Source organism: Pantherophis guttatus, chromosome 3, assembly GCF_059756535.1.
Source record: "Pantherophis guttatus breed Tessera chromosome 3, ASM5975653v1, whole genome shotgun sequence".
NCBI classification, from domain to species: Eukaryota; Metazoa; Chordata; class Lepidosauria; order Squamata; family Colubridae; genus Pantherophis; species Pantherophis guttatus.
Window position 1 is genome coordinate 129930781 of NC_142065.1, and position 19257 is coordinate 129950037.

At 37.5% G+C, this 19257-nt stretch overlaps 1 long non-coding RNA gene across 1 annotated transcript in view; it reads right to left on the bottom strand.

Annotated features, from left to right (window-relative positions):
* Window positions 1–11623, bottom strand: part of LOC117662454 (uncharacterized) — a 168193-nt gene extending 156570 nt beyond the window's left edge. Inside the window, exon 1 of the long non-coding RNA XR_004590410.3 lies at window positions 11493–11623. This is a non-coding gene — a long non-coding RNA (uncharacterized LOC117662454). The remainder of the gene's footprint in view (window positions 1–11492) is intronic.
* Window positions 11624–19257: the final 7634 nt, after the last annotated feature.

Consider the following 19257-nt stretch of genomic DNA (forward strand, 5'->3'; position numbering starts at 1 on the left):
AATAGATGACAATGGGAAGGGGTATAATATAGAATAGAAGGGAAAAATTGAATTTGATTAAGATTAGAGATGAGGATGAAGGGTAATATTGTTTTTTTTAAAAAAATAGATGAGGAATAAATATGGCAAAAAGGAAATATAGAAATTGTAAATTTAAATGAAATGACTAAACGCTGTTTAAATTTGTGAACCAGCCAAATATTCTGTTCAAAGAAAATACATTGTATGTTTGTATGTGTGTTTCTAATTATTGCTATTTATTCATATTTGTTCTCTTTTATTCTTTAAAGTTTAACAATTCATTCTTAATCTTAATATCTTTATATTTGCTTGGGGTTGGCTTTCTTCCCTTTCATCTTTTTTATTGTACAGCAATCTTTCTCCTCAAACCTACCACCACTCTCTTTTCTTTCCTTCTTACTTTCTCCTCCCCCCACCCTCTTTTTCTCCTCCCTACTTCCTCTTCCTTTCTCCTTCTCCTCCTCTCTTCCTCCCTCTCTTACCCTCACTCCTACTCTAATTTCCATTCCTTCATCCCTCTCTATTGCTGTATCCTTTAATGCATATGGACTACTCAGAGGGCTGAAAAAGTTATTTTTGACTGGTCCTCACACTTTTGACCAGTCCTCGAACTTATGACTGTCCTCACATTTTACATTTTTGCCCTATCTTGTCATCATGGTGAAGAGAAGCAGTTGTGAAATGAGTGACATGGTTGTTAAGAATGCTGCATGGGCATAAATGTGAGGATGGTCATAAGTGTGAGGACCAGTCAAAAGTGCGAGGACCTGTCAGAAATGACTTTTTTCAGCCCTCTGGTTAGTCCTTTTGTGCATATGGACTACTCAGAGGGCTGAAAAAGTTATTTTTGACTGGTCCTCACACTTTTGACCATCCTCGAACTTACGACTGTCCTCACATTTTACGTTTTTGCCCTATCTTGTCACCATGGTGAAGAGAAGCAGTTGTGAAATGAGTGACATGGTTGTTAAGAATACTGCATGGGCATAAATGTGAGGATGGTCATAAGTGTGAGGAACAGTCAAAAGTGTGAGGACCTGTCAGAAATGACTTTTCAGCCCTCTGAGTAGTCCCTATACACATAGCCATGGCCACCCGGTCACATGACCAGCTAGCCACGCCCACCCAGTCACATGGCCTCCAAGCCATGCCTACACAATAAGTCACGCCCACAATGGTGTCCTTCTTACCAATGTTAAAATCTGTTCACCTTACCCTATACACATAGCCATGGCCACCCGGTCACATGACCAGCTAGCCACGCCCACCCAGTCACATGACCAGCTAGCCACGCCCACCCAGTCACATGACCAGCTAGCCACGCCCATAAAATAAGCCACGCCCACAATGTCCCTCTTTACCAATGTTAAAATCTGGTCACCTTATCATAAGTGGAATAGCCTAGGGCCTCTTTTCATCTAAATCCGGCCCTGAGCTTAAGGACTGAATTATATTAAATGGATATTATATGATTTTTTTTTCCAATTCCCCCCTTTCTTTAATTTATTTTGATAACCACCAATGTAGGTAGGTTATTTTCCCACTGTATAACTACTACCATACCTTTTTCTGTTAGTGTTGTAGTTTTTACATTGTACTATTATATGTTTTTCAAATTGAAAAATAATAAAACCGGGTTCTTACGCAGCATTAACAGCACTAGAAATCCATAAATCATTTGCTAGATCATTAACTTCTCACTCTAAATACAGAAATAATTCAAGATAGAATGGTATTAAAAACATAGTTCCAGCCTCGGGTGATGCAAATGTTAATTTACCTCAAGTCAAAATTTATATTATTGCTGTATAAAAATAGAAAAATTAAAAACAGGGCAAAATAGAAAATCTCAAGTAAAATGAAATGAAATATTACACAAGTATACTGGGAGCACTGTGCTCACCCATAACTTGCTCTGATTTTCCCACCAACAGAAATATTGCCCCCTATTCTTCCATATGATTATCCAAATCCTTTTCACTAAAAGAAATATCAGAAAAAAATCCTCAGCTTCATTCAGTTATTATGACCAAGATTACTCTAAACCATGGGTGTTAAACTCAACACTTCACATTGCCATCACGTGACCTATTGCAACGGTTTTTCGCTTCGCGGAGCTGGGGGTTGACGTGTCCTGCGCATGAGTCATCCAGCCTGTGGGCCGCCAGTTTGACACCACTGCTGTAAGCCAAATTTCTATCATCTTAACAGCATTAGCTTCTACATAATTATTTGTATATTGTGTTTTTTCCCCCCCTTAAGATTCCTGAAACTTATTTTTAAAAATGTAGGAGTCAAAATGCAGAAACACATTATTGATGGAATTTTAACACATTCCTTCTGTCAAGCATATTCTTTCTTTACAATGAAATATATTTCCTATAGATTTCATTGTAAAGCACTACCACTGCTCACAGTAAATGCTGAATATTCAAATTACATCATGTACATCATTATGATAATCATTCAATATTCCTGTGAGGGGGATTAAAATCACTGCCCTGGAGAAAGGGGGAATCAAATATCCTCACCCCCAAATTTTCTTTATTAAAATTTTTTGTCTAGTTGTTCCCTCTTGGGAAAAACCAACAAATAACAATATATTTCTCTTTTCTAAGTTCCAAAGGAAGATGAACTAAAAAAAAAAAAAAAAAAGGATTGCTTTGTGGTTAAATGACTTCAGATAAATTGCTGTTTCTCCTCAATATAAAGATCCAAGGATCCAAATATGATCGCCTTGTATCCTCTGAATATATAATAAACATGCACAATATGTATGTAGCCACAGTATTCTTTGAACTAAAAGTGTAAATGTTCCAAAAATTATAGATTAAAGCAGCTTCTTGCCAGATTCTGTGGCAACCACAGCTGGCAGATACATGTTAAGTTTCTATGCCATCTTGTATCGCTACAGGCAATGGGCTGAACCCCAGTTCTCCAAGGAAGAAAGGGCTTAGATTTACCCTTATCTTTAAGATAATGTCATATTAATGATGTCTCCAAATAATTTGAAAAAAGATGATAGGAGGCATGTTGGTAACAAGGCACCATAGAATGATTTCATTATGCTGATTTCTTCACACTGGGCACACTTCTTCTTTCCCTAGCAAGATAGTTGGCAAGAGCTATGTTAATTTTACCTGAGCAGTGGGACAGTTCCATACAGCAGCCAACAGCCTTCAGCTATTCCCTGCAGCCAGAACTAGCTCTTTAACATCTTTTTAACATAACATGGATTGCAGTTGCAAAAATTACGATTGGATTCCCTTCCATTTGGACTAAACCTTCTATGCACAACTTGAAAGCAGCCTGGTAGGAATATAATCCGCATAGATCAGAATATGTTTGCAGTTGTATGGAAATAAGGGGAAGCCATTTAAAGTGATGTGGTGAATGTATATGCCAAGATATTCATGCTGTAAGATTATAACTTGTTAGAATAAAGTGTCATCTTGTTTCTCCCCGGATAGTATTTAAATATATCTTTATTAATGATTCACTTTTATCAAATGGGTGGAACAATCATTCACATATTTTTCCTTATGAATAGTTATTCTGTCAAATTAAATAATGATTAGATATTAGCATGCTTGTATTGTTGTTTATGCTTTATGGGAAAATCAAAATTAAAACAAGAAAATAGGGGGCGGAAACTAGGACATTTTGAGCACATATGCAAATTAATAAACATTTTATTTATGTAATCTTTTATGTGTATAAAGAGGAGCTTAATTCCTTGAGATAATTATTCCAGGGTATTTAAAAGAAATCAAGCAATAAATGAATTCAATTATTACAACATTATAGAAGTCTATAGGAAGTATACAAGGGATGCGGTGGCTCAGTGGCTAAATCGCTGAGCTTGTTGATCGAAAGGTCGGCAGTTCAGCGGTTCAAATCCCTAGTGCCATGTAACAGGGTGAGCTCCCGTTACTTGTCTCAGCTTCTGCCAACCTAGCAGTTCGAAAGCATATAAAAAATGCAAGTAGAAAAATAGGGACAACCTTTGGTGGGAAGGTAACAGCATTTTGTGAGCCTTTGGCATTTAGTCATGCATGATGTTTTTGGACAGCGCTGGCTCTTCAGCTTTGAAACCGAGATGAGCACTGCCCCCTAGAGTCGGGAACGACTAGCACATATGTGCGAGGGGAACTTTACCTTTATAGGAAGTATTTAATATTAATTCAGTTAATGGAATAATCTGATAAATTACCAATATCAGACTATTTTGGTGAAGAAATAATTATTGATTAGGTACAATACATTATCGGATAATAAATTTGCATTCCACTGCAACCTTCATTATGTCCCAAACACCTATGTTTAATACAATAACGTAATGATTCCAATACCAAATTAAAAAGAAGAAATAAAGGATATGCTTGATGAGTTCCAGAGACATCTTTTTTTTTTTTTTTTTAATTTTTGATTTATATGCCGCCCTTCTCCGGAGACTCAGGGCGGCTTACAATGTGCTCAGCAATAGCCTTCATCCTTTTGTATATTTATACAAAGTCAGCTTATTGCCCCCACAAACTGGGTCCTCATTTAACCTACCTTAGAAAGGATGGAAGGCTGAGTCAACCTTGAGCCTTGGAGAGATTCGAACCAGCAGTAAATTGCAGGCAGCTGTGTTAATAACAGGGTGCTTTAAACCACTGTAGTACCAAGGCTCTTTTTAAATCTTGATAAATGAATACATGTAATAACCCTAACAAGTAGAGTAGATTAATCCAATGATGGATTTAAATTGGGGTGAGGTGGGGGAAAAGGGGGAGAGAAAGCTAGATTTGTTATGCAGATGAAATAGATTATGTAACAATTGTGTTAAAACCCCATTGTGCTTTGTTGAGATTTTCTGAGTTTGCATTTTTAATGTTTATGAGTTCAATAATATCTTCTTTGATGATGCTATTAAAACTGTACTTTTCTGAAACAGTTTTTTGGGGTCCACCATGGAGTTATTTTGAGATCTACTATGGAGGATTGGGAAGATTGAAATGCTCTTATTTTGTCCTGATTTGAGTCCTGATGTTAAGCTTGTGTATATTTATTTGTGTACGTATGTGTGCATGCATGTTAACTTCTTAAATTACTAGCTTTTCACTTTTTAACTTGTACATTTTAACTTTGTTTTTAACTGTGCTTTAGTCACATTTTTATACTATTTTATGATGATGTTGTAAATCACCCAAAATCAGTTAGGTGAGATCAGCAGTGTAGAAATTTGATAAACAAATACATATACATACTGTGCATGCATACATATGGTTGTGCAATTTGTGGTACATAGAATCCAGGGAGGCATTGCTGGCAGATGATGGCTTGTATCACATTATCAGAAAAGCATGGGTAAATGATTCTAATCTTGTATGTGTTTTTTGGGGGTTAGGGATGGTACTATTGGCATAGATATAGGTGGCGAGGCAAAGTAAACATTTAGGTGGTGGGTTTTTGTTTTTTGTTTTTTTTGCAGAATCTGGAGTTCATGTCAGCATCGTTGTTTAATTTTTTAATTTTTTATTTATTTTTTTGTATTGCTTGTGCAAATCTACGTCCAGTTGGTAGTTGTCTCTATACAAGTATGGGCCTACCATTCAGTGCAGACCCTAGCTTATTAATAATCAGTTTGAAAGGTTTGAGCTATAAGCTACAAGTGACAACATATCATTCTGTTTCTGTGGTCTGTCTTTTAATAGTTCCTCCCAGGGAATTGATTCAGCTCTAGTGATTTGTCTACTGAACTGCTTGAGTGGGAATTCAGTCTTCTGAATGTCTGGTTTAACTCGATCAGGTTTAGCATTTCTTCTAGTGGGCCAGAAGAAATGTTATTGTCATATAGATGCTAGCTGTAGATGAAGAATTGGAAGTTTTTGAAAAAAATGATTGGCAACAAGAACAGAGCAGGCAGCAATGACTGTTGAAGATAGATTAATAGTTTTAGTAAGAACAATGAGAGTTGGTAGATCTGAGTTGGACTGGGCAGAGTTTCTGCTGTGGAAGATAATTATTGGTGACTAGAGCAGTACTGAGGGACATTGCTAACTGATGCAGAAGGCATAGTGGGATGTCAGAAAATGACAGACGAAAAAAAAAGATAAAAGATTTATCAACGAAAGAAAAGCTACCAGATTGAAAAGCTGAAATTGCCACTCTTTTCTGTAAGGCCTTAACTCTAAAATTAGAAAGTAGGCAGAGTTAGAAATAAAGCAATGCATGCATAAATTAAAATCACATCATAATCTGCAAATAGCTCTGCTGACAAAAGCTTTGGATTGCTGTATCTGAGAAGAGAAAAACGCTGTTCGAAAAGCAAGTGTAACGATCAAGCCTTGGACAGAGATGAAGAAAGGACAGCAGAGATGATCTGCCTCATTTAACTAACCCTTGCTATCACTTACTAAGAAACATAGTTGGGAAATTAAAATTTTTAAATGCTGAAAATAAAGGAACTTGCTTGCTTGCTCTGGTGCCTGTTTGTTTAAAAAAGAATCTAAAAGAATTTGGATTTTCATGCTAAATGTCTATTGACTCCTCAGAACTGAATCAGGATCCCTGTGACACAACTTTGGTGTATATGTGTGTGCTTTAATATAACACACTACATCTATAGCAACATGCACGCCATATCTTACCAACTAAAGTCACTTTCATCAGACCAGTTTGATCTGAAACTCAGTGGCACTGGCAACATTTTGCTCTGATATTATTATCTTGGAAAGCTGACATGTATAACTTGCATGTGCTTATTAGAGTCCCTAAAAATGGTTGAACTCAGCATGGAGATGAGATTAAATCTACTTTAAAGGACAAAAGGATTGTTCTCCAGATTTCCTATTTCACCCTTGAGGTGTATATTAATTAGAATTGGTCAAGTAACCAGAAAAAACAGCCTGGATTGATTTTGTGTCCTTAACAGTGTCATGACATGTACAAAGAAATGCAGGTAATCCTTGACTGGTTGCATAGTGACATTCAAAGTTACAACAGACCTCTCAAAAAGAAATTATTACATGGTTCTAAAATTCTGACAATCAGGTTCCCCCTTTCCCAGGAATGTGACTGTATTTTAGATGCTGTGCAATCATCTCGTATTTATGGCTCTTTGTGGTGTCCATGAGCACATCACCATGATTTACAATGTTTTTGCCCAGACTTGGCATTTACTTCCAGTTTTCAGCAAAAACGTCCCATAGATAACAATGGGTTTACTTAATAACTATTGCATTCGCTTAATGACCACCACAATTTTTTTTGTAAATTTTGATTGAGTCATATTGGTGACCTGCTTTACAACTATCTTGACTAATGACTGTAATGGGCAGGTTCCATTATGATCACAAGTGAAGGCTTACCTGTAATTTAATTTGCACAATGTAAGTGCAAAATTCTAGATATGCTCAAAGACTTGTATAGGTGATAGTTTTCACATTATGCCTATACAGTTTTGGCACATGATTGTATAAAAGTGAAAATGTTATCTGCTAACCACATTCTTGCATTTTGAGGCAGATATTAATCATGTCTTTTGTCAGGCAAAACTTTGGGGCTAAGGTGTACAGACATTCTATATCATGGGTGTCAAACTCACATCATCATGGCAGCATCATGTGACGTATCAGGACTTCCCCCCCTTCACTAAACTGGGCGTGGGCGTGGTCAGCATGTGACGCATCCGGCCTGTGGGTCGGGAGTTTGACAGCTCTGTTCTATATGCATGATGATGTAACTTCTTGGACTTTCTCCTTGTGAACAGGAATTCTAATTAGCTCAGGATTTCCATGTATTTGGACATATGCTACAGGAATTGTGCATGTGTCCATCTTATTAATGCCGAATGAGTAGAGAAAATTTATTCTATTAGTTACAAGTTATTACTTGTCATAATCTACATATCTATCTTGCAGTTAGTAATACAGGCCCACTGAAATAGTTGCTCAGTGGCAATTTGATGTTCAGTGCTAACACCTTTTGCTAATTTTCAACTACTAGTTATTACACAACTGCCCAAGTCTAACACTGCAGGCACAATGGTCTATTCAAACACCACAAGGCCTTGAGCATGACAAAACCCCCTGCTAGGAGACCTGCATGATGCCTTGGGTTCTCAAACTGACATGATGAGGTTGATTTCTCCTGGCAGGATGTCAATCATAAATTATATTCCCTTTGTAGGGCAGTCAAGGGATGCTTGATGAGTAGTCTAATGACAAGAACAGACTTATGCCAGTCACAGATTTTTCTTCTTTGTCACGGTAACAAGAGCATGGGGAACAATGTTAACACATGCCCAGGATTTGAAATTTGCAAAGTATTTAAAATACCACAACTCTTTTCACAGTGAATCATCAGAAGATCCATAGACTGTGGCTTTTTTTTTCCTGGTCTGGGGACAAATATTTACTCAGCTTCACAAATGCTAAGAATGTAGGGTTTTAATCATTTTAGTCAGGAGAGGGGGAAATGACACATTTCAACTATGCCTTACACTCAGTAAATAGACCAATTTCAAATCATATTCCTATATTAAATAATAAGTTATGCTTGTCTATGAGTAAACTGAAAATGATGTATCTCTATTTCATCCTTGTAAAAGTGCCAATTATCAGTATGTAAGATTTTTCCAGACAATATGCTTACTAATATGCTGGCAATTCAAATGTAACAAGTATAGGCTCTTAACTACTTCTCTTGGGATCTTGTGCTATCAAATAAACATCTTTTTGAAAGACTGCTTTTTATTCCACCTAGATTTTCCTTCCCTCAATATGATCACAATACTACTTTACTATGTTTTTGCCCCTCATTCTTTTGTCCCTCATTCTTTTCATGCTTTCATGACTGTGACCTGTTACTGTTGCTCATTGTTAAACTGAAAGCATTATTTAAATAATAAATAAGTCTTCCTCACTTTATCTTTCATTATCATTTAATCACTATAATGACTTGGCTTTTGCCAGGATTTCTGCAAACAATTCTATCCAAACCAGCTGATGTTGAAACCTACACTACAGTCTGAGGATATACAGTAAACATTACTACCCATTTAAGTAGTATCATCTTCAAAGTTATTCTTTCTTGTGCATTTCATTGGGAGTTATTTGCTAAGGAAGATACAGCTGATGCAGAATGGGGCAGCCACTTAATAACTACTAAATCACATTTTAAGATGCGCAGTTAACAGACTATCCTGAACAGCCTGAAATTAGGCAGAAAGGGGAGATTTTTTCTCATCGTGCAGTTACACAGAAGTGAATCTTTGCAATGATGGTGCCCCTCTTTTGGAATGTCATGTAGGAAGCACCAAGATGGGAGGAAAGTTAGAATCATAAAGACTGCTTCTCTATTTCCCCTTATTGAGTACCAAAACTCACTATGCTGATCATATTCAACCAAGACTAAAATAGGATGAAGGAAAGCAGAATTGTGACATGACATTGCCAAACAAAGCATATCCTCTTCAACTATTACCGTATTTTTCGGTGTATAAGACGCACCGGAGTATAATTTTGGGGGAGGAAAACAAGGAAAAAAGTATTTTACCTCTGCCTACCAGCATTTAAGGTGGTGCCACCCTCCTCTTCCTCCTGCAAGCAAGAGGTGCAGGGACTACTCACTTTCCCCCAAAGAGACCCCTAGCATGCTCTGGGGGGAGGGACAGAGCACAGCCTGAGGAACAACCCTCCCTCTTCGGGACGGTGAGGGAGGGGAAATCTGCCCAGTAGCTTTGGGGAACAAGGCGGGTGCCACGATTTGCGGCTGGTCACCCCTCTGGCTGCGCTGACTTCACTCCCCAGCAATGTGAGGAGCCGCCGCTGCCTAACCCTCTCTGTGGCCAGGAGCCAAGCCGAGCTGAATGGGAGCCCCTAAAGGGAAACGTTCCTCCTTTCCGGCCATCGCTGCCCGGATTCCAAAATGCAAACCTCAAGAGTCGTGTTTCAGGTGGCAGTCAGTTCCCCTGCAATGTGCAGCGGGGAACTGGGAAGTGCTTTGGATTCAGGAAGGAGATTGTAGCGCTGCTGCCTAAAAGTATTTTTCTGCACATTGCAGAGCCGCGCGCCCCCGTCCTCCTTCTCAGCAGACTCTTCTCTTTCCTCCTGGCCAGATCCACTGCTTGAAACACGGTACACTTTTTTTTGGTCTCTGCACACACCCCATGTTTGGAATCAGGAAGGGGATCGCGGGTTTGGGTGGCAGACCCTGGGCGCAGAGAGGGTTAGGCAGCTTCGGCGGCGGCTCCTCATATTGCTGGGGAGTGAAGTCAGCGCATCCAGAGGGGTGACCAGCTGCAAATCGTGGCACCCGCCTTGTTCCCCAAAGCTGCTGGGCAGATTCCCCCCCCACACCGTCCCGAAGAGGGAGGGTTGTTCTTCAGGCTGTGCCCCGACCCAGATCCCTGCCGCCTGGAACTGGCCGAAAATGGCTGAAGGGTGGGGGCCGGCAAGTGGGCTGGGCTGCATTCGGCATATAAGATGCACCCAGATTTTCACCCCCTTTTTTGGGGGGAAAAGGTGCATCTTATACACCGAAAAATACAGTATATATTTAGGAGAGATGGTGACACATTCTCCAACCATATCTCTCCTGTAATGATATTCATTTTCATACATGTTTGTATTCTAAGCATGTGGTAAATAAGTTCCCAGTTCCTCTAGATTGCAAGTGTATTCATATGATTTTCATTTCAGATCTTCCCTATCAACACATGGTAGTGATCACAGAATGCCCCCCTCTATGTTCAGAGTTTAAATGTTAGAATTTAGAATTATTTAGAATTTACATTAATGTCTGGGTAGGGTTCTTCTTTGTTCCAGAGTGAATATAACATGAGAACAAGAAAGGAGTGCTTTTTTTTTTCTTACCAGATTTCAGGTGTGTTTTAATTCATTTATCACTCATCATTCCTTCAATGTATAAATTCAAGATCAGTCCACACCAGCATTTTGTTTTCAGCAACATACCACCAAATAGTTCTGTTTGTCTTGTCCCAGCTCATAGAAATCACAGACACATGGTTAGTCTTAATTAAAAAGATTTTCTAATAGAACCTTAGAGGCAAAAAGGGTTGAACAAACAATTGTAGCCCCTCATCCACAAAATACTTAGCCTACAAAATTCAGCCAGTTTAAATTAGAGACAAGGAAAGTTCATATCATAAATAAGGTACTAGAGGGTCAAACTAACTTGGCATGAAAATCTAGAGAAAGCAGGCTAAAGATTTGTGAAACATGGTGGTGAGGTAAATGGAGAATTGTCACCAATGGATCTGTGAGGCATGTGGTTCTCCTTATATAGGGGCCAAATGATCTGGATTTGTTCCTTGGGTGGGGCAAGGTTCTTTTTTTGCTAATAATCTCCTGATCAGCCTCTTTGTTCAGCTCTACTCTCTTTGCTGTGGGTCACTAATTGGATGTGTGAGGGGGGAGAGTGCTAGCTCTGCCTCTTTGTCATCTGAGACCAGCAATAGTTACCTTTCCTGGTTGATGGAAATGGTGCTTTTCCTGATCTGTGACTCTTCCAGCTGAAACTCCTCGGGCTGATAACTATGCTGTAACTCCTCTTCATCTTCTGAGTCTTCCAGATTTCAGCTCTGTGTCTTAATTCATTTATCCCTCACCATTTCTTTACTGGATGAATAAAGAAATAAAATCAGTCTATCCTACCATTCTGTTTTCAGCAACATACCCCTAATTGGTTCTAGCATTTCTAGGCAAGATAGGAAGATTTTGGCTTGTTTTGCTATTTGCCTCCAGGATTTCATATTTGAAATATGCATTCTTTCATTGGATGAATATCACCTTCCAAACATAATTAAATCGGGGCAAACGATACATTCAGAGAAAAGCTTTCTATTGCCTATTGCACCAGTGGTGGGATTCAGCCAGTTCGCACCTCTTTGGGAGAACTGGTTGTTAACTTTCTGAGCAGTTTGGTAAACTGGTTGTTGGAAGAAATCATTAGGGTAGAGAACCAGGTGTTAAATTATTTGAATCCCACCACTGTATTGCACCACATATTTTTCCCCCTATCTGACCATTCAGAAATCTAGATCTTGTTTACACAAATAAGTGACTTGTTTTTGGATGACACCACATTTCCTGGACTCGTTTCCTGGAGTATACCATTCCAAGTTTGAAATAGGGGGATTGATAACTGAATTAAAAGCATTGAAAAGTATTATCTGGTATCTAGTTTTCTATTCTACAATAGAATTATTTTACAAAAGTGTAAAATAATTGTGTGTGTGCACAGCATATATATTCGTGTGTGTGTGTGTGTGTGTGTGTGTGTGTGTGTGTGTATGCACACTCCATATGGAGGAAGCTAAAAAAAGCTCTTTGCTATGAATTACATTTTGATAACTTTGATAATTTTGTTTATAGAATTAGTGATGGGAAATTTATGGAGGAAAGAGAGATGTAATCCAGTATATAATTATTACATCAATATACCAAGTGGGTTTTTTTTATATACTGCAAAAGCAATTATGTACTGGGAAAAACAAAAATCAATCTTCCTTCCTTCTTTATAGCAATAAAAATCTTATTCCTAAGATAAACTATAAGAGGAAAAGTTGCTTATATTCTTTATTGCTTTTATACCCTTTTATAGCTCCTTTATAGTATGCAAAATGGATTCCAGGTTAACAGAAAAGTGGATATTTCCCTCCCTATTTTCTAACTGCATTTTCCTTTAGTTTTATGTACCACAATCAACACAGTTTAGTTTGCTGTAAGAGCCTGTTCTTCCTTTAACAACCTGGAGAAATCAAAGCATTATATGAGAAATAGTAAGGACCTTTCACAAAAATGAAGAATTCTCATTTTGTTCATAACTCTCAGGTGTCTGGCTTTTTAAAGACACATGGGTATTATAGATATAATATTTGAAAACCTAAGCATTCAGTGAAGTACAATTTTGAGCCACCTGTATAATAATCTAAACAGAGGCAAAAGCTTTTATGTTGGCAACATGCCAAGCACTAACCACTGTTGTTTTGGAAGATAAATATAAATATAAAAAATATACTGGAAAAAGTGGTTGAACACCTTTGTCTCTGCAACACAGGAGAGGCAGAAACTCAGGAACATGGCATCCTCCATTGCCCATTTTAGAGAGCTGTAAGAGCTAAGTTGATTTCTCCCCTGATTAGTGGCTGCCTTCATAGACCAGGTTCAAATTATACCCAATTTCTAGTAAACAGTGATAGTCCCTGCATCACAGCTAATGTTACAAGCTACTAGCCAGCTATTTGCAAAATTTGGTGAACCCATACTGAATGTGGCACTACTTAAATACATTGATTTTTTGCTTACTCCATTGTTATAAAGAATGGAATGGAGTGGAATGGAGTGGAATGGAATGGAATGGAATGGAATGGAATGGGATGGGATAGGATAGAATAGAATAGAATAGAATAGAATAGAATAGAATAGAATAGAATAGAATAGAATAGAATAGAATAGAATAAACTCTCTGCTCAGGCAGGAAACCCTATACTATTTCAGACAAATGGTTGTCCAATCTCTTCTTAAAAACTTCCAGTGTTGGAGCACATTATAAGAATACTATATATACTTAATATATATAGTACTAATGTTGGCCTTATTCCCTTTTAACTTTGATAGAGCCCATCTAGTTCTGAATATTTTCCATTGCTTCTTGTAATCTAGACTGCTCTTAGACATAGAGACTTGGCACCTTTCATGCATTTTAACTTTGATCTGGTGAGTAAACGAGAGCCACTGTTTACATTGCTTTTACCATCCTGCTTATACTGTTCTAATAATATAATGTCTATTGACAAATAGTGAAGACGTTGATCTGCAACTGAGCCTAGTCCCAAACGTTATCTGCTCATATTAAAAAATGTATTTTATGCTCATTGACTGGCATTCTATCCAATCTTGGCCATCTCCCATCTAATTATAAAACAAATATGGTTATATAGCTAAAAATTTCCATCTATAAATACAAATAACTGCATAAACCCTGTGTTAAGCCACACTCTGTAACAGGATTTTACAATATAACTTCTGAGAAAAAGGTGCAAAGCAGACATTAATTTCAAAGATGTTTTAAAATGTACTTTAATGGAAATTCACAAAAGTCTAGACAATGAAATTTTGCAACTTTCTTCATCTGCACTAAACATTCTGCTGTTTGATCTCAAGATCCAATGTACACAATGATCAATGATCAAAGTACACAATATAATATGACTTTCTTGTAGGGCAGAATGATTAGAATAAATATCATCTGCTATTTCTCAATAATATTTTTAAAGGGATTAGGGTTTCTTATTTGTTATTGTTTTGGTCACTCACACCAGCTCAATGGATAGGTCCTCATCTGTAAATAGAACGTCCCTAGCAACAAAGATCTATCTCTTCTTGAAACTCTGAGAATTAAAAACGGAGAAGCAAAACTAAGCTTGACTGAGAATAAGGGAGAAATTACTTCATTTTGTGTTACTTTCAATAAAATTCTACTTCCTGAACTAATATGTGAACTAAAATGTGATTATCCTTCTTTTATTCATACTTCATCATAATTTCATTTCCTGGGGGGGAAATGTAAACAAAAAAAGTCAGTGTATGCATAAACATGTATGTGCTGTATGTATGTATGCATGCATGTATGACTGAATGAAAAGAAAACATCAGAGTATTTCTTTTCTTCTATCTACCAACAAGCTTAGAATAATATGCACTATGATCAGAACTACACACTGATATTCCAAATTTCCTTAAATCATTTAAATATGAGCCAGCAGTGTGTGGCAGCAATCAAAAAAGCTAATACAATCCTTGGCTGTATAAACAAAGCCATAGAATAAAAATCACTTGAAGTATTAGTACTACTTATAAAACCTGAGAAATATCACACCTGGAATACTGCATCCAGTTTTGGTCACCACACTACAAAAAAGAAGTTGATACTTTGGAAAAACTGCAGAGAACAACAACTAAGATGATTAAAGGCCTAGAGACTAAAATATAGAAAGAATGGTTGCAGGATTTGGGCTTGGCTAGTCTAGAAAAAGGAAGGATTAGAGTTGACAGGATATCAGTATTTCAGGAGCTGCCACAAAGAAGAGGGGGTCAATTTATTTTTCAAAGCACCAGTGGGCAGGACAAGAAACAATGAATGGAAACTAATCAAGGAGAGAAGCAAGCTGGAAATGAGAAAGTTCCTATCAGTGAGAACATTTAACCAGTGGAATAGCTTGCCTTCAAAAGTTGTGGGTGCTTCATCACTGGAGGTTTTTAAGAAGAGACTGGACAGTCACTTGTCTGAAATGGTATAGGGTCTCCTACTTGAACAGAGGGCTGGACTAGAAGACTTCCAAGGTCCCTTCAAGCTCTATTCTATACTGATTTTTTTTAGTGCAATTATGTTTGTCCCACTGTAATCAACAAAACTTTGGCAGACTAGAAAACCTTCAAGGTCCCTTCCATCTTCTCTTCTCTTCTCTTCTCTTCTCTTCTCTTCTCTTCTCTTCTCTTCTCTTCTCTTCTCTTCTCTTCTCTTCTCTTCTCTTCTTTTCCCTTCCCTCCCCTCCCCTCCCCTTCCCTTCCCTTCCCTTCCCTTCCCTTCCCTTCCCTTCCCTTCCATTCCATTCCATTCCATTCCATTCCATTCCATTCCATTCTATTCTATTCTATTCTATTCTATTCTATTCTATTCTGTCATGTAAAATGATTGAACATGGCAGATCAATTGGGTTCTGCCAAACAAAGCAACTCACCACTTCACCAAGATGTTTAGTTTGCTTTAAGTAGAGTCAGGTGGCACATTTCTTTAAGGAAGATTGACTGCCTTCTCATCTTTCTGATGTTAAATGTAATGTACTATGCTCAATATTTGAAAATTTCACTCACCTTAATATCTTTATATATTTTTAAACCAACTGATAATGGGGAAAGTAAGTTTCTTATAAAAATTATATTGAAAATGGGATTTCACCATAAAACTTTTTCTACAATTATCTAACTTCACTGGAATAAGCAGCAATTAACATCAGTAAACTAGGCTTTTTTTCTTTTAAGATCAACATTGGCATTCAAAAAATGTGGTAACATTCTTATTTTCTTTGGTCATTATAGATATGTAGTACAAAATATGTGGAAATAGAAGTAGAATAACGTAATGCAAAATTAAAACGCAACTGAAGTCATTGCAACATCTGTCATGAATAGTGCTTGGCAGAATAGCTGCAGTTGCAATAACTATTTCTAAACTATTTGAGTTATAAATGCTATCAGTCCCATTGCCAGTACTTGGTTTTCTGATTGCTAAAGATTTTTCTCACAAATGAAGGCAAATATACATGTCCCAGAATAATGTTGCAGGATCCAATCTGAGTCAGTCACTGGGACCAGACATTTATTCTTCCAAGCTTTCAGATTTTTCCTGGAACCCATCCTTAGGCAACTTCTCATTCTCCAGAATGTGTGCACTAGGCTGTTCTATGCATTGTATTTATGTGGTGCCTTGTTGATTGTTGTTTCCTTGTACTGCTGTTTACTGGATTCCCTATATAGATTGCTCTATGGCTGTGTAGGAGAAACAAGGAGGAAGCTAACCACCAGATTACAAGAACACAAGCAGGTGGTTAGACAAGGAGACCCAACTCATTGGTAGCCTCACATTGCAATGAACAAAGACATACATTCAATTTCACAGCTCCTAAGATAGTTGGCTGAGCAGGGACAAAAATAGCCAGAGAAATGAATGAATGAGAAATAGACCCTTTGTCAGTCAGGAGGAATACTGATTTGCCACCAGGTTACCAGGTAACCTGGTAACCTGGTGCTGAGGAGCTGAGCAAAAGGAAACAACAATCAATGACTTAATAGCCTGCTATCAACACCCCAATTAACAACTAAATGCCACACACAACCAGGCACCACGTAAATACTATACATAGAACAGCCCAGTGCACACATTTGGGAAAGTGAGAAGTTTCCTGAGGATGGACTCTAGCACGAGTCCAAAAGCTTGGAGGAATAGACCTCTGGTCCCAGTGACTGACTCAGATTGGCTCCTGCAAAGATTTTTCTCTACATTTGGTTATAATATAGCTAAATGCAATGCCATAAACATAGAGGTTTCTTAGTCTAACCCGCTTGGAGATCTTCTAGCTCAATCCTCAGTTTCTCCAATTCCCCCAAATCCCCCAAAGTTTTATTTTCAAAGTTAAGGATACATTTGTTCATTATGGGAAGACAGAGGATCTATGGAATTAGTGACTGACTTAGTTATGGAAGTCCTCTTACTGGTGAATATATTTTGCAAAAGTATACACAAACAATAATTCCTGATGACTAAATGGTAACATGTAATTATTTTGGCAAGTTTTACCATTGGCTTCTTCCTCCTGAACTTCTCAGTTTAGTCTTCCATCCTTGAAATTTCTAGTGGTTCCCAATCCAAATACTTAGACTTGGACTAAACAGTATTGAATCTGTTTAGCTTCTGAGCCCAGTCAAAGTTGACCAGTTGCCACCTTCTACTGTGGCATAGTGGATGCTACGTTCTGGTAAAATTAAATTATACAAAATGTAACATTTCTAGAATTGTGGAGTCATACATTTGTAACATCTTAGGTGGCTATGTGAAATTAGTCGGCCATTTTACTAGAAAGGTTATTTAGAAATTGCAGAAAAAAACCAATGTACTTTCATAATGAATCATGCTATTGGCTCCCAGCCAATTCCTAGGGCATATAAATTAATGCCACATAAAGAAAACTGATGCAGTTCCTTTTCTTAGCTGCAGACAGGTAGTGTTAATGAAGTAATGATCTTTCACTGCATCAGTGACATTTAAATGTATGGGAAATTATGCTAGGTAAAATTAATGCAACAATGAACTTTGAAAACTATATGGTGAAAAACAATTATTCAAAACTGATCACAGTATCAGCTTTACATTGATAACAAATTGTCTGGTTGATTATTCTCTTTTGTGTAAATGTTATTATGGATAGAAATATTGAACCTGGATTGTACTGTATTTCTCTTTAAAGTCATGTATATACATTTACACATTCATATACACATGCTTCCAATTTTTGTTCTCTATATATTTTGTTTTTGCCTTTGATTTATTTTTCTTTTTAATATTGTATTTAAAAGTTTTTTGTTTGGGTTTTGTTTCACAATCCTCCCAAAAATCCAAAAGAAAAAGGTGCACTCCCCCATTGATGTGATCAACGATACAGTTGAAATACAATTGTTGTGTGTGATGTTTTACTAATAAATAAGAGGATACATCAGTAGAGTATATAAAAAAAGGCTTAATACAAAATAAAGAAAGGAAATGAGAAGGGAAGAAGCTTCAGTTCACAACACTGTAAGTTGGGGGCTCAATATATTTCACATATAAACTCATTTTATTTTATTGCAGCAACAGCAAATGATAAAGTTCAACTTCTGGTGACTATATAAATATATCCATGCAGACTTTTTTTAAGCTACCGAGAGCCAGTTTGGTGTAGTAATTAGGTCTGGCATAGAAACCAGGAGATTGTAAATTCTAGTCCTGCCTTAGGCATGAAAGCCAGCTCTGGTTTTTTGGGGCACTTAGTCTCTCTCTCTGCCCAACCCAGCTCACAAGGTTGTTGTGGGAGCAGAAAGAGGAAGAAGTATTATGTATGTTCGCCATCTTGAGTTGTTATAAAATAATAAAGATGGGATAAAAATGCATGCATGCATGAATGAATGAATGAAATCAGTATAGGATTATTTTTGCCATTAGTCTTTGATTCTACTCTTTCTCAAGAACCCATTACTGGAACCCCTTAAACTGGACAGTTTTTATCCACTTTTTCCCCTCCCTTTTTTGGGGAATGTAGTTGTGCAACAACTTCAGAAGATCTTAGAGAAAGTGGATCCTTTTCAATCAGGACTGAGACATGAGTAGGGAGCAGAAACAGCATTGGTTGTGTTTTGGATGACCTCTGCCATTGGGCAGGGTAGCAGTTGTGTATCCATCCTTGCCCTATTTGACCTATTGGGGGCTTTCAATACCATGGTATCCTTCTGGATTGATTTAGGGGATTGGAAGTTCATGGCATGATGCTGTGCTGGTTCCTTCATAATCAATTCCAGTCAATGATGACTGGGGAGGAAAGGTCCTGACCTTGGTTTCTACTATGTGGTGTGTCACAGGATTGGGTACTTTCTGATGATTTAACATCTACCTGAAACCACTGGGAAATATCAGGTT